Here is a 20852-nt window from a genome sequence, read left to right as displayed (position 1 = left end):
TTACACGTTTAAAATTGTTCATGCTATACTGTCTTTTGAAATGCACCAGCCAGCCTGCACTAGCTGAGAAGGGCTTCATGTGCTCTTGATATGAGTAATGTGGCTGTAGATCTCCTTGGCTTTCAGCCTCATGACAATGCTGTCTACTGTGCTTTTTTATTGGTCAGCATCTCATGAAGCCACAAATTCTGTTGTTTTTCCATCTTCTCCAAGGCTTCATGACGCACTATAGATGTGACTGTAGCACTGTCTGAAGTGGCCTCACATACAGGTTGACAGAGCTTCTCCTCCTTTTTCTGGATGTATCTTATTGTTGACTCTTTAACATGGAACTTGAAGCCAACAGCACTGATCTAACACACGTATTTCCTCTGTTAGGTACATCACAACCTTCATGCATTTGGGGCCACTAGACAGCACTTCAGCACTATGTTTGGGGGCCATTGAACACAGCAAAGTCATCAACAAAATGTTCAGACATGTGAAGAACACGGCACTAGATACACTAAGGAAAGGACATGAGTTTACAGAGAGGTTAAACAAGAAAACAGAGTATGGCCTTGTCCCAAAGTCAGCTGGGCATGTGCATGTAAAGCAGTTCAAGTTTTAGCAGCCAGGTGAGGTCACAAATATGGAAGCTGTGAATAATGACTGCATTTGTGTGTGCAAAATGGCATCATGCATAAGAACAGATTACATTAGGATGTGGTTCTATGGGGGAAGTGGAATGAAAATGAGTTTAAAAAATCTCTGAATTTTGAAGAAGAGTTTGATTATAAAATTTTTAGTTAGAGGCTAGGTACTACATGTATTTTGTTTAGATTCCATTGGGTGTTTAAAAAAATGTGATTTTTATTTTAAAACGTAATTATGTGAATGTCTGAAATTAAATTTGCAACTATGTAAAACCATGGTGAAAAAATTCTGGTTTGAGCTACGTGTCTGGTACATGATTTTTTGAGAACAGCAAAATGGGCCAGGAGGCAGCTCATCCCACTGATCAGAAACCCACTCTGTTTGGAGGGAGACATGTCAGCACTGTGTCCTAAGAACTGTTCAACTTTGGGGTGTGGGGGAGAAGCAGCTTCAATCCGAGATAGCCCTGGTATCCCCGAACACCAGGTTTTGGTGTGCGATTCTAGGCGACCCACGTGGTTTGGAGACGGACCCGCAGTATTCCTGAGAGGCCTGGTGGAATCTCCCTATTTCCCCCTACTGGACAGACAGCTAAACACACCGCGACCGTTCCCAAGTGCCACAGTTCTGGGATGCCTTACACCTAGCGTCCTCCCATAGCAGTTCGGGAAATTTCTTTGAAACAGGGTACACAGCCTTCAGCCCCCCTCACCTCCCGGGCTTCTCCTCAGGTGGTCCCTGGTTCCTCGGTTTCCGTGGGCAAGGCCGGGCCCCGCTCACGTGTGCAGCCCTGCTCGCACGCTCGGGCCATAGCCGGCTGTTTTACCATTCGTGGGGCACAGGACCGGTGGTGAGGAAGACGAAGGCCATGGGCTCCCATCCGGAAGTGCGGAGTTCACGTGCTCATCCCGCAAAGCCACAGCGTTTGGAGGACCCCGCACTCGCCCTCAGCGCTGTGGGTCCGGGCCCAGCCCTTCATGGGATGCTCAAGTAACCTAGGCCGAGCTCTCGGGAACCCTCCGGGCCGGGCTGCATCTGCCTGGGTGAGGCCCAGGTCCTGGCTTGGGGTGGAGGCGGTGGCCGCACATGCGGAGCTGTGTCTGCGGGGCCAATGACCAGGCACCAAGAGGAGGCTGCTGCGCGTGATCCGGGCCCGGTGGCCTGCGTCTGCGGGGCAAGGCTGGGGTCCAGGTCCGGGGGCCGCGACCAGGGACCCTGTCAAGCCAGGCAGGCGGCGTCCGCGTGGCGCTGACCCACGCCGGCTGGAAGAAGCCGTGTGTACGGGCTGCTGAAAGGTTTTTAAAAGTCTTACCCCAAAGACTGCTAACTATAAAGAATTATATACCTTTGCATTGGAGAGACCTGAGAACCATCACTTTAAGCATGATCAAACCAGGTTACTGCATGTTTTATGAGTGATGTAAGTGGGCACACACATACTCCACTACACAGTACCGCCATCAAAATCTTTAACCTTGATCTAATCATGATCAAGGCAAAACCAGATTGTGGGACATGCGGTAAGGGACATGCAGAACTCTTGAAAGATTTGCAGGTAGTGAAAGATCAAAACAAAATGACAAGAAAACAGCTGGGAGACTGTAGTACAGAGAAAAAATATGCCTCAACCAAATCACATACTCCTAGATCAGGGGACATTAGCAGTAAAGAACATTTTGCAGACAACTGAAGTAATGTGAATATGACTTCTATATTAAGTAATAACTATCAATGTTAAATGTCTTGAATGTGATACTTCAAGGGATACAGACAGATGTTTGTGTTCTTGGTGTTTAGAGGTAAAATTTCATGATGTCCATACTCTGTTTCTATAGATACAGAGCAGACATTTGCCTATTTTTCCTGCTATGTCCAGTTGAGCACCCTGGATGTGATGTAAGAAAAGCACAGGAAGACTGCTTAGTGGAGAGGGGAGGCAGACAAGCTGAGGGCCCTGAGACCCAAGGAACAACACAGTGCTGACTTCTGCAGGCTTCCTCTGTGCTTCATACATCCTGATGTGGAGCTGAAGAAACTGGCAACTAGAAATACCAAGGGATGCAGAACTCCTCCTTCTCTCCCAAAAAAGGAAAAAAATTTCAAAAGATTAAGAAAGGTGAACCTCAGCAAGACAGAAAACTTTTAATCAACAACCATACCCCAGCCAACATCATCCTATTCACAACCACACAGAACACTGAAAAGAGGCGTCCCTCACCCTGCCTCACATGGCTTCAGAACAAACAAGTAGGAAGGCAGGATTTTCCTTCTCACTGGATGGGTACCCACCCCGTCCCCTCCTCCCTCAGTGATGTCAGTGGAAATTATGTCTGGCATGGACATTTACCTCCATCCATCAATAACAAAGCAACGGATTTCTCATTATCAACAAGACAGTGGATTTCCCATCAGAACCTGTAGAGGCTGGAAATAAGTGGAAGAGCTCTCGAGAGCTAAAAGAAAAGAGCTATCAACCCAGAATCTTATATCCAACAAGAACATCCTTTAGCAACAAAGGGACAATAAAAAACATTCTCAGACAAGAGAAGGCTGAGAGAATTTGCTGCCAAGGGATGTGCTATGGTTTCAACCTTAGCTTGGGTGTTCTGGAAAGGTCCATGTGTAAGACATGGCTTTCAGAGTCTTAGGTTAATGGTCCAAAGAGGGTGGAAACTTGATCCAATTATGGTGTTTATAAGTGGGGCCTTCAGAAGTGATCTTATTGGACCAGGTTGTTGGGGCAGGGTCTCCATGACTGAATCATGGTGACTACATGAAGACAGACACAGCCAGATATGTGTTCTTTCTAGCCACGTGATACCTGGGGACAGTACCAGCAAGAATGTTGTCACCAGATGCCAAACCAACAGGGACACCTGATTTTGGCCTGTGAAATCTCCAAGACCATGAGCCAAAATAAACCTCCTTCCCTTTTAAGTAGCTTGTCTTCAGTATTTGTTGCAATCATAAAAAGCTGACTAATACAGAATAGGTGAAGGAAGCTCTCTAGACACTAAGGAAGCAATAAAAGGACTCTTGGAACACTGAGAAATAAAGAACATGGCAACCAAAAATATGTTTAGGTATGATAGCCTTTCCTTTTCCTTTTGAATTTTCTCAACTCTGTCTAATGGTTGAAGCAAAAGTTGCTATAAGATTGTCTGATGTGGCTTCAAAATATGTGTAGATGAAATATTTAAGGTAATTATGAATAGGTGAAGGCAAAATGACATCTATGGAGGTAAAATGTCTACCTTCCTTTCATTAGAACTGATAAATGATGACAAAAGGGGACTGTGATAAACAACCACCTAAAAAGCTATAGAGATGCCCTCAAAGACATGACAGGTATGTTGAAATACTAAACAAAATGTTTAAGTAATCCACACATGGGGAGATGGGAAAGAAACAGAAAAACAAAAGGTAAACCCTAACATCCATAATTATTATTATAAGTGTCATTGATCTGAATACAGCAATCAAAACACAGATATGGGCAGAGTAGGTTAAAACCATGAACCAACTCTGCTAACACACACACACACACACACTGTAAATGTCATAACTCACTTTAAATGATACAGCAAGTCAAAAGTAAGAGGATGGAATAAGATACATCACACATGCATTAATCAAAACAAAGCAGGGAATATTAATATCAAATAAATAGAAAAACATTTCAAAGCAAAGAAAATAATCTGAGACAGAGAGGGAAATTAGACAATGACAAATGGGTCAATCCACCAAGATGACACAGCAATCCTAAATGTGTATGAATCAAAAAACTTAGTTGAAAAATATGTGAAGCAAAAGTAGAACTGAAATGAGAAACAGAAAAACCCACATTTCAATACTCTAAACAAGATCAGAAAATCAATAAAATTAAAAACAATAGGAAAAAAATCTATGAAACCAAGAGTTGGTTCTCCGGAAAGATAGATGAAATTAACAAGTAAGACTGACAACAAAAAAGAGAAAACAGAAACAACCAGTATCATAAAGGAATTAGGGTATCACTACAGACTGTGTAGACATCAAAAGGGTGGTGAGAGAACACTACAACCAACTCTACACACATAAGTGTGTCAACATATTGAAACAGATAATTTCCTCAAAAACCACAGCTGTCATAATTTACCCAATATGACACAGATAATTTGGACAGCCCCATAACTACTAAGGAAATTTAATTTAAGACTTAATACAAAGCTACAGTAATTAAGACTGTGGGAGGCTGGCACTGTGCTGCAATGGGTTAAAGCCCCAGCTTGCAGCATTGGCATCCCATATGGGTGCTGGTTTGAATCCAGCTGCTCCTCTTCTGATCCAGCTCCCTGCTAACATGCCTGGGAAAAGCATTGGATGATGGCCCAAGTCCTTGGGCCCCTACACCCATGTGGGAGATCAGGAATAAGCTCCTGGCTGCTGGCTTCAGATTGGTTCAGCTCTGGCCATCGTTGATATCTGGGGAGTGAGCCAGCAGATGAAAGAACTCTCTCTCTGTCTGTCTCTACCTCCCTCTGTAACTCTTTCAAATAAAGAAAAAAAAAACTGCAGTTCTCGTGAAGTGATAGACATTTGATCAATGGAACAGAATACAGAATCACAGAACAGTACCACACAAATATGCCCATTCAGATTTTTGGCAAAGGTGTGAAAGTAATTAAATGGTGGGAAAAACAGCCATTTCAACAAATAGTGCCATCTGTAGGCAAAAAAAGAAAAAAAAAGAACTAAATCTCTCTCATAGTATATAAAAATTAAATAAAAATGGATCAAGAGCTTAAATGTAAAACCTAAAATGACAAGACCTCTTCTGGCTTGGAAATGTGAGTACTAGTCTCTATGTCATCCAAGTGCAAAAATCTTTCCTCCATAAGTCTTGCATCTCCTGACTTTCATCTCCATGAGTCTTCTTTCTCAAGTGCTATTTTTCCCTCTCAGTGCCATTACCATAGTTTTAGGCCCTCAGTACTTTCTGCCCCCAGTAACAGAATCATCTCCCAGTGAAGTTTCTTGAGTCCAATCTTTGTTCTTGGTATCCACCCTACTGCTGGATTAAGCACCATAAAATATTGCTTTTTCTATATCCAAATACTTTTCCCCAAGGTACAAAACCATTAGCCTAGAAGTAGCCTTATTGCCATAAAGCAGATGGTGCCCCCCCACTGAAGCCCAGGCACAGAGGGAAGGTTAAAACTGGGACAGGCATCACCATTTGTGAAGCCCATATCCCATGTCAGAGTAACAGTTGTTGAGTCCCAGCTATTGCACTTTTGGTACAGCTCTCTGCTGACACATCTGGGAAACAGCAGTACTTAAGTTCCTACCACCCATGTGGGAGACCCAGAAGGAGTTCCTGGCTCCTGGTCTTGTCCTGGCCCAGTCCTGGCTGCCATGGCCATTTGGGGAGTTGATCAATAGATGATTGATATTTTCTCTCTTTCTCCTCTCTTCCTCTCTTCTCCCTCCCCTCTTTTCTCTCCTCCCCAATCTCCTCTCTCTCTGCCTTATAGATAAATCTTTTTAAAAACTGCAACAACAACAATAAAAAGGTTAACATTAAGTTCCCTGAGATCTATGTCTCCTCAAAATGGAGACGTAAGCCACAAAGTTAACAGAGGCCCGAATTACAAGAAAGGCAAAGAACTCATTCTTCTTCTTATTTAAAATGTACAAGCAGTGGCTAGTGCTGTGATACAGTGAATTAAGTTGGTGTTTGGGATGCCTGCATCCCATACTGCTGTGATGGCTGGAGTCCCAGCTACTCTGATCCCAATGTAGTTCCCAACTAATACACCCAGGAGGCAGCAGATGATTGCTAAGCTGCCTGGGCCCCTGCAACCCATGTGGGAGACTTAGATGAAGTTCTGGGCTCCTGCTTTCAGACTGTTGTGGGCACTTGGGGAATGAACCATTGGATGGAAGACCTCTCTGTCTGTCTCTCCCTCTCTGTGTGTTACTCTGCTTTTCAAATAAATATATACATCTTTTAAATGTACAAGTAATTATTAAAATTGACACCTGAAACAATCAACAATAATGAAGTGTTCTTACAAATGGGAGACCACCTACCTGGTAAAGGCAGGCTGCTGTTCCAAGGAAAAATGCAATGATGTAATTAAAATTCTCAACATCACTCTGTAAAAGCAAACATAAAAGCTGACTTTTTTCTTAGTAGATATCTATTTCCAAAACAATTCATCAGAACTAGCTATAACAATGTTTATGCATTCAAAATTTCTACAGAGCAGTACATAAATATTCTCAAGTCCTAAAATAGAAACAAAAATATGTCCTTTGACCCAAGAAATATGAGGCAGAGGAAGACTACAGTGCTCCTCTATGTCAGTTTCATTTCACCAAAGATGAAAACCACTGAGGAAACATCTCCAAGTCATGTAAAGCCTCTCTTCTTCCTGCTAAAGAAAACACATAAAGATGCGCACCCACCAATGGCCAACAAAGGTGTTCCTGTTCACTGGGGTCACTTATGTCAAATAAAAACGGAAAACCTTTACTACCTAGTAAGCACCTGACTGAAGATTCCAATAAAGTATAGTTAATTCAGGGCCAGTGTTAAGGCATAGCAGGTTAAGCCACCGCCTGACCGCAGCATCACATATGGGTGCTGGTTGGAGTTTTTGTTGCTCCACTTCCAATCTAGCTCCCTTCTAATGAGTCTTGGAAAGCAGAGGAAGATGGCCCAAGTATTTGGGCCCCTGCACTCACATGGGAGATGGGGAAGAGGTTCTTGTCTTCTGGCTTCAGCCTGGTGCAGCTCTGGCTGTAGCAGCCCCTTGGGGAGTGAACCAGCACATGGAAGCTCTCTTTCTCTGTAACTATGCCTTTCAAATAAATAAATGCATCTTATAAAATTTGAATAATTTGACACAATTTTGGGGGAAAAGTAACCTGATAACTAAAAAGTTACTATCTACTAGAGTGTGGTAAATGCATGCTATGGTAAAGAAACAGTCCATCCAGAGGGAAAACAGATGGTGAACAGAGTATTTCTCTGAAAACTAACAGACACATGTAACAACCCATGCTTTCCTACTCCCTTTCAATTCCTGTTAAGTATCTACATTCATCAGCTTCTTCTAATGTATTCAAGAAGTAGAACATAAAGTTCAGACAGGAGTATTACATTTTTTTCTACCAGGTATGAACATTAAATTTGGTCCTTATCTTAGAAAAAAATCTTTTACACAATGAAAACTTCTACAAGACACATGAGTGTCATTCATGAAAAGTTCTTATAACAGCATAGCAAGAAAATTCCCTTTGCACTGTTATTGGACAGCAGAATTTGTATGAAAGGCAGAAGTAGAGTGCTTATTGCAGGAGGAGCCATCAGCTGGCTGGCTTCCTGGGTTAGTTATACTCCAGAGGCAGGCTAAGTCAACATGCGATATTCCCACTTTAACACTCTAAGACTTTACATGCATTCTGCTTGATTATTTGCTGTAGTCATTTATTTTTTTATATTTTTTATTTATTTGAGAGGTAGAGTTACAGACAGTGAGAGGAAGAGACAGAGAGAAAGGAGTTCCTTCCATTGGGTCACTCCCCAAATGGCTTCAATGGCCGGAGCTGCAGAGATCCAAAGGCAGGAGCCAGGTGCTTCCTCCTGATCTCCCACATGGGTGCAGGGACCCAAGCACTTGGGCCATCTTATATTACTTTCCCAGGCCATAGCAGAGAGCTGGATTGGAAGATGAGCAGCTGGGACTGGAATCAGTACTCATAAGGGATGCTGGTGCTGCAGGTGGAGGGCTAGCCTACTATGCCACAGTGCCAGCCCCTGTAGTTCTTTATTTTTAAAATGACACATTTTTTTCTGATTATAAGAGTTCATGTCCATTGTAGAGAATTTGTAAAATATAGATTATATAAAGAAGAAATTCATATACTCCATTAATACCACAACTCTGAGAACTGGGACTTTTTCATGTATTTCTTTCTGATGTTCGTGTGTGTGTGTGTGTGTGCTGTTTTGTATTTCACATACTATCATAAATACTTCCCCAAGACAATAAATATTCCTCAACCACAGAATCTATAATGATTGTATAACTTTTCATTGTGGGGCTACCTCACAATTTAATTAGTGTCCTGCAATTGGACATTCTATTCTTTCTAAATTTGTGTTATCATTTTTTAACTTTCTTCATTGCTTCAGGAATACTTGAGTACACATTTCTAAAGTCAGCCAGTCCTAGGTTCATGTCTTTACTTACAAGCTATGTGATTTTACACCATTTATTTAATTATAATTTCTTCTGTAAAAATATGTTGTCAGGATTAAAAGAAATAGCATTTATTTGCACATAAATATGAGGGGACTTGAAAAAGTCTGAGGAAAATGGAATTCTCTAGGTTTCTCACATAGGTGGCATGGACCCAACTACTTGAACCATCACTGCTGCCTCCCAGGGTCTGCATCAAAGATGAAAATATCAAGGGGGAGTGGAGGAAGAAAGCTGGAATTGGGAGCCAGAGACGAGAACTTAACCCAGGCACTCTGATGTGGGATGCGGGCATCCCAACAGGCGACTTCATTGCTAGATCAAGCATCCACCTTGCTACAAACCTTTTGAAGTACCTTTTCAGAATAGTACCTGGCACACAATAAGTATTCAAACATATGTCCTACTTTCTCCCTGGGATTGGTGTCTGTATCACTCATCTGATGGACTGTCTTCAGTTTTGCTAAATCCCCTGATATACTTACCTTATTTTTAAATTTTTTATTTGATAGGTAGAGTTATAGACAGTGAGAGAGAGAGACAGAAAGAAAGGTCTTCCTTCCATTGGTTCACCCCCTAAATGGCCACTATGGCTGGAGCTATGTGATCCGAAGCCAGGAGCCAGGTGCTTCCTCCCAGTCTCCAATGTAGGCGCAGGGGCCCAAGCACTTGGGCCATCCTCCACCACCTTCCCAAGCCACAGCAGAGAGCTGGACTGAAAACAGTGCAACTGGGACTAGAACGAGTGCCCATATGAGATGCCGGCACCACAGGCGGAGGATTAACCAAGTGAGCCACGGCACCGGCCCCATACTTATCTTCTTAATTGTCTTCTTCATTAGATGCTAATCTTTCTTTATGTGAGACACACACACACATACACACACATTCACACACAGGGGTTAGGGGGAGGAGAGACAAAGACAGATCTACAGAGAGAGCTCTCACCCACTGGTTCACTTTCTAAATTCCCACAACTGCCCAATCAGGGCCATTGCCAAAGCTGGGACAAAGAATGCATTTATCTCCCACATAGGTGGCAAGAATTCAATTACTTGAGCCATCTCCATTGCCTCCCAGGGTCTACAGGACTAGGAAGCTGGAGTCAGGAGCCAGAGCCAGGAATCAAACCCAAGAACTCTGATATAGTATATAGATGCATTAACTAACAGGCTAAACTCCTACCTCCAGATACTATTCATTCTCGAAGGCAGGAAAATAAAGTCTAATATTTGCATGAACTAGTGCACATAACAGGAATTCAACAAACGTATGCCAACTTGAGTTGAACTTGGAAAAATTCTTAATTCTACTCAATGAAGACAGGATTGTTCATAAACATATTCTTCCATTCAATAAATATTCCTTAAGTATTTATGAACCTAGTACTGTGTACACTAGACCCAGGCCAGAAAACAAAGTCCACACCACTAATTAAGAAGGCAGATAGTAAATCAACACTTCCCATCAAAGTAATGACTGATGGGATTGTGTGTGTCTAGGGGAGCTCACTGGAGGGGCATGCACAACTCTGGAGAAAAAAAAGAGGTCAGGAGATGTTTTCTTTAGGAAAGTTTAACCTGGCTCTTGAAGGTTAACAAGGCAGGCAAGCAGAGTAGCACTTACAATCTCAAAGAGGGAGGAGGCATCACATGTGGGTGCTGGTGCATGTCCTGGCTGCCCACTTCCTATCCAGCTCTCTTCTATGACCTGGGAAAGCAAAAGGTGGTCCAAGTGCTTGGGCCCTTTCACCTGTGTGGGAGAACTGGAAGAAGCTCCTGGATCCTGGTTTAGGATAGGCCCAGCTCTGGCTGTTGCAGCCAGATACAGGCTTAAGTCCTGTGTCCAGGGTTCCGCACTCATCTCTGTAGCTGATCACCTATAGAAGATCTCTATTTACTGACCCAAAGTTATCTACAGTGACTCTAGAGATTATTCTGAACACAAAACACAACAACAAACCAGAGACAAGGCTAAGAGTATGTCTTAAGACAGGGGCTTTAGTAAAAATAAAAAGATCTTTCATCCAATACATAAGCAAAGAACAATAAGGAAACAGACAGAGACCTCAGGCCAACATTTTTATATATATTTTCTGTCAGGTTCAATTGGACTAAGGATAGATTTATGAGTCTAGTTCAGACTGGTGAACCCACTTTGTCTAAAACTCTCAATTTATCACAGTGCCCATTTTCATACTCATATCTTCTCTCCTTTCAGTCACCTATCATCCACTTCATCTTTTAGGACATGGAATTATTAGAAGGCAGATACTTCTGACTATATAGCATTTTCTCATCTATCCTCATAACAAGACAAGAAAAAATATTTCCAAGCACTGATCTTATCAGAATGTTTTTCTCTATGCAGATATAAAATCCCCAGTAACTAGAACAGTAAGAATCAGTGATTTTCACTTAGGTGACAAGATCAAATTTGCTGGAAAATCTTAAAACTCCCTGTGGGTTGACAAACTACTTGAGGATATATTTTCCCCAGCTTTGCCCTTTGCTGATACCTCATTCCTGTCTCTGAGAATCACTGTTTGGGTGGCCTCACCACTGGTGAGTGTATGTGAAGGAGTCATATGTCTCATGGGATAGAACATAACAAAGATTTCCAAACAGCACTGAGGCAACACACAGGTGCAGGTGCCACTGTTTTCCAGATAGCTAAGTTTCCCATATGAATCAGTTCCCTGGATCATGTAAGAAAGTACAGTTCCCTGGATCAGGTAAGAAATAAACATTGGAATAAATTTAGAACAATGAGAAAAAAGGTTTCTGTTATCAACTACCAGAAAAATACAAAGACACAAGCATAGATAGTCTCTAAATTATAAATTACTAATGAAAAACCAATCTAACCTCTTAACTGCTCTACTTCATGCCTCTTTCATATCCTACCACCACAGTTAAGAGGATTTGTGTAAAATAGTCAAAAAATCTAAAAGAATCTCTTAAAGTTTCTGGGGGAAACTGTGGAATCTAAAACAAGGGCAGGAACAAACCACAAAATCCCAGAGAAAATGCTCAGACTTCCAATTTACTTGCGATTTTTGCTGACTTGAAAATTTACCATGTTGGATTAATAGTTATCTTCTTTTTCTTGCTTATAGGATAGGTATTATTAAATATTTTTTATTATTTAAAATGTGAATGTATAATATTCATATGGTTCAAAAAGAAAAAAAATGGATTGGCACAGTGGGCTAAGCCTCTACCTGCAATGCTAGCATCCTACTTGGGCACCAGTTTCAGAACTGGCTGTTCCACTTTCAATCCTGCTAACACACCTAAAACAATGAAAGAAGGCCCAACCACTTGGGCTCCTGCACCCACATAGGAGACCTGGATAAAGCTACTGGCTCCTCGTTTCAGCCTGGCCAAGCCCAAGCTGTTGTGGCCATTTGGGGAGTGAACCAGCAGATGGAAGATCTTTCTCTCTAACTCAGGCTTGCAAATAAAACAAGAAAAAACAATACATAAAAAGGTATACTGTGAATGCTCTCATTCCTACTCCATTTCCAATCTATTGAGTTCCCACAGTGTGTTAGCTTCTTTATGTAAACTTATGCAGATTAGAATAGATTGTTTCAGGCCACCCTTGTTCTCGGGAATAGTGGCTTAGCTGGCAGGGACTGGTGGGTGTAAGGTCGGAAGACCTGGTCTGTCTCTTACTGACTTTCTCTAAAAGGCACAAAATTGTATATGTGGAGTTTGAAGCATGAATCATATTCCTGAACTCTGCCTCCATTCTGGCTGTGGCTCCAAAGTCCTCTTCTAGTGTTCATTTTAGTGATGGCTTTTGAAAATTTTATTTTTCAGAGCACTTTTAGGCTTACAGAAAATTAAGCAGAGAGTTGCCAAATCCACCCCTCACTCAATTCCCTTTATTAACATCTTGCATTAGTGTGCTAATACTGACACATTATTATTATTAACTGAAGTCCACAGTTCACACTGGTTCCCTCCTTATGTTGCACGCAATCACATGTATCTAACATAGTCATGCATAGAATACTTCCACTGCCCAAAAAATCCCATGCTCCAGATACTTACCCCTCCCCATCCCAGGCCATTGGCAACCATGAATCTTTTACTTTTAGTGTCTATATAGTTTTTCCTTTTCTAGAATGTCATATAATTGGAAACACATAGTATGTAGGCTTTCATTCTAAGGCTTCTTTCACTAAGCAATATGCATTTCATCTATCCATGTCTTTTGTGGCTTAATGGCTCACTTCTTTTTATACCAGCTGGACAGGTAAGCAGTTTGTTTATCTATTCACCTCTTGAAGAATCAGTTTCTTAGTTGCTTCCAGTTTTTTGAAATTATAATATAGCTGATAGAAACATTAATGTGTAGGTTTTTGTGTGGACAAAAAGATTTTTAATCATTTGGATAAATACATAGGATCTTCAAAAACTTGAGGGAAATAGATATTTTGAAAAAAAACATGAATGGATTTTAAAATGTAATTAAAATAATTAAAAAATAAAAATACATCTTATAATTCCATTTTTCATGAACTTCTTAATCACCCTCCTATACCTAGGAGCACTGTTGCTGGATTCCAAAGTTAGCTTGTGCTTAGCTTTGTGAGACACCCAAACTATCTTTTAAAGTGCTGGTACCAGGGGCTAGTGGTGTGATGCAGTGCCTTAAGCCATCACTTGCAATACAGTGTCCCATACTGGAAGGGTGGTTCAAGTCACAGCTGCTGTACTTTCGATTTATCTTCCTACTAATGCCCCTGGAAAGGCAGTGGAAGATGATCAAGTCTTGGGGCCCTGCACTGGGGCCCTGCCTGGATCAGCCCCAGCCATTGTGGGCATTCGGGGAGTAAACCAGCAGATATGAGATCCCTCTCTTTCTGTCATTCTTTCAAATAAATAAAATAAAGTGGTCAAATCCTTTTGCATTTTTACCAGCAATGGATGAGTTCCCAGTGTTCCAAATCTTCATCAGTATTTTGTACTGTCAAGTTTTTCATTTTGCCATTCTAGTGGTAAGTCAGTTTGATTTAAGCATTCCCTAATGACATACAATGCTGAACATCTTTTCACATACTTATTTTCCACCTATAGATCTTTAGTGAGGTATCTGATCTTTTCCTCATTTTTAATTGGGTTGTTTGTTTTCTTATTTTTCAGTTTTAAGCATTCTTTGTATATTTTTGATATAAGCTCCTTTATCATATATGAGGATTTGGGGGTGTTGTACCTATCTTTTCTAAACTATTATTTATTTAATCTACTTGAGAGGTAATAAGAGAGGGAGAGGGAAGGAGGGGGAGAAAGAGAGAGAGAGAAAGAGACAAAGAGAAATATTTCTATTCACTGGCTCAATCCTCAAATGCTTACAATGGCAAGGGCTTACAATGGCCAGGCCCAAGCCAGGAGTTAATGCCTAACCCAAGGTCACCTAGGTTTTCTCCTGTTATCTTTTATATGTTTAAAATTGTTGAGCTTTACATTTATGTCTGTGATCCATTTTGAGTTCATTTTTATGAAGTGTGTAAGATCCCTGTCTAGAGATTCATTATTTTTTTTCTTGCATGTCATGTCTGGTTGTTCCAGCATCACTTGTTAAAATGGCTATCCTTTCTCTATTGTATTATGTGGGCTCCATTGCCAAAGATGGGTTAACTATAAGTATGTATTTTCTGACCTATTCCATTTATCTATTCTTTTGCTAATAACTTGCTAATATTGTCTATTCTTTTGCCTATAATTTGCCAGCCCTTGTATATATTTCTTTTTTTATTAAACTTTTATTTAATGAATATAAATTTCCAAAGTACAGCTTATGGGTTACAATGGCTTCCCCCTCCCAAAACTTCCCTCCCACCCACAACTCTCCCCTTTCCCGCTCCCTCTCCCCTTCCAATCACATCATGATTCATTTTCAATTCTCTTTATATACAGAAGATCAGTTTAGTATATATTAGGTAATGATTTCAACAGTTTGCCCCCATATAGCAACACAAAGTGAAAAAAAAATACTATTGGAGTACTTATAATTTCATACCTGGCATGGTCAACACTGAATAAGGACAAGAAAGGATTCAGATTACTGACTTCAAGACTTAACACAAAAGCTAGGGCCAGTGTTGTGGCATAGTGAGTAAAGCCACTGCCTGCATTGTCAGCATCCCAAATGGATGCCGGTTTGAATCCCAGTTGCTCCACTTCTGATCCAGCTTTCTGTTATGGCATGGGGAAGCAATGGAAGATGACCCATATCCTTGGACTCTGCAGACCTGGAGGAAGCTCCAGCTCCTGGCTTCGGATCAGCACAGCTCCAGTTATTGCAGCCATTTGGGGATAAATCAGAGATGGAAGACTTTTCTCTCTGTCTCTCCCTCTCTCTCTAACTGTGCCTCTCAAATAAAAAAAAAGCTTTGTTAAAAAAGAGAAAGAAATTACTGTTCTCTTAAACAGGTTTTGTGAGCTACAAGAGGATCTCTTTCTCTCTCTCTCTCTCTCTCTCTCTCTCTCAGGCTCTGCCTATCTATAGCTCTGTATTTCAAATAAATAAATAAATCATACACACACACACACACATAAATATATATACATAAACAGAGAGTATATTCTTAGTTCCTGGCACAGAGCTCCTAAAATCCTTATAAATATAGGTGCTGGAAGAATCTTTTACTCTAGTGTTTGGTCTTTGATCCCAGTTCCGACACAGCTCTTTAGGCCCTTATAATTTCCTGAATGGTAGGCACTGAATTTCCTGGGTGACCAATACAACTTCTGTTTTGAGGTAATGCTAGGCTCCTGGATGGGCTGGTTACAACCAAGTTCAAGCCATGACTAGAAGGTTGGAACTCTCAGTCCCACCCCATCCTCTAAGGAGGAGGGAGGAGCTGGAGAGTGAGTTCCTAACTCCATAAATGTCCAGGTGAGTGAACATGTCCACACATGAAGAGGGTGGTGAGCTCTAACTCCACAGGAACAGGAATTCCTATTGTCAGTCCCCTTCCAGTTCTCACCCTAGAAACCGCTTCATCTGGCCATTCAGTTCTATCTTTCATAACATCCCTTATAGTAAACCTGTTCCCAGGGGTTCTGTGAACCATTTTAGCACATGCAGGAGGGGGCTGTGAGAAATCCAGTTTACACCTTGCCTTGTGACTGGCATCTGCAGGGCAGTATTGTGGTACTCAGACCTTACAATGAGAGATCTGTGCGAACTCCAGGCAGCCAGGGTGAGAACTGAATTGGGCTGTAGGACATTCAGCTGGTGTTACAGAACTGCTTTGGAGGAGAAAGACTCCATACATCTGGAATTAGAAGTGAAGCTCTGGAAGTAATTGGGAGTTGTGAGAAATCAAAAGAAAAGTTGCTGGACCTTTTGCCTTTCCATAGAAACTTTAGAATCATTTTGTCAACATCAACGAAACAATTTGCAGGGATTGGGATTGACATTGTGTAGAATCTGTAGATCAAGTTGGGAAGAACTGACATCTTAACAATATTGAGTCTCCGATCTATAAATATGAACTGTATTTAGGTTTTCTTTTATTTCTTTAGTCTTATCATTTTCATCATATACTGATGGATGTTACATGAGTATATATTTTGTTAGATTTATTCTTCAGTATTTCTCTTTCTTTGGTGACCATATAAAAAGTATTGTTTTAACATTACATTTTAAAAAGACTTCTTTATTTAAAAGGCAAAGTTACAGGGAGGGAGGGAGGGAAGGAGGGAGAGAAAATGAGAAAGGAACAGGGATAGAGAGAGATCTTCCATCTGCTGGTTCATTCTTCAAATAGCTGCAATGGCCAGGCTAAAGCCAGGATCCTGAACTCCATCTGGGTCTCCCAGGGTCCCAAGGACTCCAGTCATCACCTGCTGCCTTCCAGGTACATTAGCAAGAAACTGGATCAGAAGCAAAGTAACTGACAGTCAACCAGCACTCACATATGGGATATAGGCACAACTGGCAATTTAATTGTTTGAAATGGTTTGAACATAATTTGGCTCCCAAACTTCTACAGGAATTTAAACTCTGAAGTCTTAAGCTAATGGGACCAGGATAATAGAAACTGAATTCAATTGTATCTTGTTGTACAAAGCTGGAAAAATAAAGTCAAGAAAAAGATAACAGCAGATGTCAATGAAACGTTGATAGTAACAAAATATTAAGAAAATTAATAAGCCAACAACAAATTTCAGCAAAATAAAACAGAAGTATTCTTTAAAGAGCTCATGGAACTTATAAGACACCAAGAGAATTATATTTTATGACATTCTTAGAAGTGAAAATTTGTTGAAAGAGACCAAAATCACTATATTTCAAAAGCAGCTTTCCAAAAAACTATTGACATACAATTTTTAAAAAAAATTATAAAAACTAATTTCAACCAATTTTTTAAATTTTTTATTTTTTTCATTTATTAAACATTTATTTAATGAAAATAAATTTCCAAAGTACAGCTTATGGATTACAATGGCTTCCCCCCTCCCATAACTTCCCTCCCACCCACATCCCTAGCCTTTCCCGCTCCCTCTCCCCTTCCATTCACATCAAGATTCATTTTTGATTCTCTTTATATACAGAAGATCAGTTTAGTATATATTAGGTAACGATTTTAAAAGTTTGCCCCCATATAGCAACACAAAGTGAAAAAATACTGTTGGAGTACTAGTTATAGCATTAAATAACAGTGTGCAGCACATTAAAGACAGAGATCCTACATAATATTATTTTTTTAAAAAATTAATTAATTTTCTATGCCATTTCCAATTTAACAACAGGTTTTTTTTTCATTTCCAATTTTCTTTATATACAGGAGATCAATTCAGTATATAATTAGTAAAGATCTCATCAGTTTGTACCCACGCAGAAACACAAGTGTAAAAATACTGTTTCAGTACTAGTTACAGCATCACTGCACATTAGACAACACATTAAGGACAGATCCCATGTGGGATGTAAGCACACAGTGACTCCTGTTGCTGACTTAACAATTTGACACTCCTGTTCATGGCGTCAGTAATCTCCCTAGGCTCTAGTCATGAGTTGCCAGGGCTATGGAAGCCTTTAGAGTTCACTGACTTTGATCTTATTCTGATAGGGTCATAGTCAAAGTGGAAGTTCTCTCTCCCTTCAGAGAAAGGTACGTCCTTCTTTGATGGCCCCATTCTTTCCACTGGGATCTCACTCACAGAGATCTTTCATTTAGGTCTTCTTTTTTTTTTCTTTTCCATGGTATCTTGGCTTTCCATGCCTACAATACTCTCATGGGCTCTTCAGCCAGATTCAAATGCCTTAAGGGCTGATTCTGAGGCCAGAGTGTTGTTTAGGACATCTGCCATTCTATGAGTCTGCTGTGTATCCTGTTTCCCATGTTGGATCCTTCTCTCCCTTTTTGATTCTATCATTCTATCAGTTAGTAGTAGCAGATACTTGTCTTGTTTGTGTGATCCCTATCAGAGCCATCAATTGTGAACTGAAATTGATCACTTGGACTAGTGAGATGGCATTGGTACATGCCACCTTGATGGGATTGTATTGGAATGCCCTGGCACATTTCTAACTCCACCATTTGGGGCAAGTCCAATGGAGCATGTCCCAAATTGTACATCTCCTCCCTCTCTTTTTCCATTCTTATATTTAACAGGGATCACTTTTCAGTTAAAATTTAAACACCTAAGAATAATTGTGTGTTAATTACAGAGTTCAACAACTAGTACTAGAACAACAACAACAACAACAAAAATACTGAAAAGGATAAAGTGTTACATTGTACATCTAGAGTCAGGACAAGAGCTGATCAGGTCATTGTTTCTTATAGTGTCCATTTCAATTTCACTTCAACAGGTTTCCCCTTTGGTGTTCAGTTATCACCAATCAGGGAAAACAAATGATATTTGTCTCTTTGGGACTGGCTTAATTCACTCAGCATGATGTTTTCCAGATTCCTCCATCTTGTTCCAAATGACTGGGTTTCATTGTTCCTTACTTCTGTATAGTATTCTATGGAGTACATGTCCCATAGTTTCTTTATCCAGTCTACTTTTGATGGGCATTTGGGTTGGTTCCAGGTCTTAGCTATTGTGAATTGAGCTGCAATAAACATTAATGTGCAGATGGCTTTTTTATTTGCCAAATTAATTTCCTTTGGGTAAATTCCAAGGAGTGGGATGGCTGGGTTGAATGGTAGGGTTATGTTCAGGTTTCTGAGGAATCTCCAGATTGACTTCCATAGTGGCTTAACCAGTTTGCATTCCCACCAACAGTGGGTTAGTGTCTCATTTTCCCCACATCCTCTCCAGCATCTGTTGTTGGTAGATTTCTGAATGTGAGCCATTCTAACCAGGGTGAGGTGAAACCTCATTGTGGTTTTGATTTGCATTTCTCTGATTGCTAGTGATCTTGAACATTTTTTCATGTGTCTGTTGGCCATTTGGATTTCCTCTTTCGAAAAATGTCTATTGAGGATTTTGGCCCATCTCTTAAGTGGGTTGTTTGTTTTGTTGATGTGGAGTTTCTTGATTTCTTTTTAGATTATGGTTATCAACCCTTTATCTGTTTGCATAGTTTGCAAATATTTTTTCCCATTCTGTCGGTTGCCTCTTCACTTTCCTGACTGTTTCTTTTGAAGTACAGAAACTTCTCAATTTGATGCAAACCCAAATGTTAATTTTGGTTTTGACTGCCTGTGCTCCTGGGGTCTTTTCCAAGAAGTCTTTGCCTGTACCTATATCTTGCAGGGTTTCTCCAATGCTCTCTAATAATTGGATGGTTTCGGGTCGTAGATTTAAGTCTTTAATCCATGTTGAGTGAATTTTTGTGTAAGGTGAAAGGTAGGGATCTTGCTTCATAGTTCTGCACGTGGAAATCCAATTTTCCCAGCACCATTTATTGAATAGACTGTCCTTATTCCAGGGATTAGTTTTGAATCTTTGATCAAATATGAGTTGGCTGTAGATGTTTGGATTGATTTCTGGTGTTTCTATTCTGTTCCATTGGTCTATCCATCTGTTTCTGTACCAGTACCATGCTGTTTGATAACAACTGCCCTGTAGTATATCCTGAAATCTGGTATTGTGATGCCCCCGGCTTTGTTTTTGTTGTACAAGATTGCTTTGGCTATTCGAGGTCTTCTGTGTTCTCATATGAATTTCAGCATCGTTTTTTCCAGATCTGAGAAGAATGTCTTTGGTATCTTGATTGGTATTGCATTGAATATATAAATTGCTTTTGGGAGAATAGACATTTTGATGATATTGATTCTTCCAATCCATGAGCATGGAAGATTTCTCCATTTTTTAATATCCTCTTCTATTTCTTTCTTTAAGGTTTTGTAGTTTTCATCATAGAGATCTTTAAGGTCTTTGGTTAGGTTTATTCCAAGGTATTTGATTGTTTTTGTAGCTATTGTGAATGGGATTGATCTTAGAAGTGCTCCCTCAGCCATGGCATTGCCTGTGTATACAAAGGCTATTGATTTTTGTGCATTGATGTTATATCCTGCTACTTTGCCAAACTCTTCGATGAGTTCCAGTAGTCTCTTAATAGAGTTCTTTGGGTCCCCTAAATAAAGAATCATATCATCTGCAAAGAGGGATAGTTTGAGTTCTTCCTTCTCAGTTTATATCCCTTTAATTTCTTTTTCTTGCTTAATAGCTCTGCCTAAAACTTCCAGAACTATATTGAATAGCAGTGGTGAGAGTGGGCATCCCTGTCTGGTACCAGATCTCAGCGGAAATGCTTCCAACTTTTCCCCATTCAATAGGATGTTGGCTGTGGTTTTTTCATATATTGTTTTGATTGTGTTGAGGAATGTTCCTTCCATACCCAGTTTGCTTAGAGTTTTCATCATGAAAGGGTGTTGTATTTCATCAAATGCTTTCTCTGCATCTATTGAGAGAATTATGTGGTTTTTCTTCTGCAGCCTGTTAATGTAGTGTATTACGTTGATAGTTTTGAGAACGTTGAACC

Source organism: Lepus europaeus, chromosome 22 (genome assembly GCF_033115175.1).
Source record: "Lepus europaeus isolate LE1 chromosome 22, mLepTim1.pri, whole genome shotgun sequence".
NCBI classification, from domain to species: domain Eukaryota; kingdom Metazoa; phylum Chordata; class Mammalia; order Lagomorpha; family Leporidae; genus Lepus; species Lepus europaeus.
The sequence above is the reverse complement of the archived record's forward strand: the minus strand, read 5'-3'. Positions refer to the sequence as shown.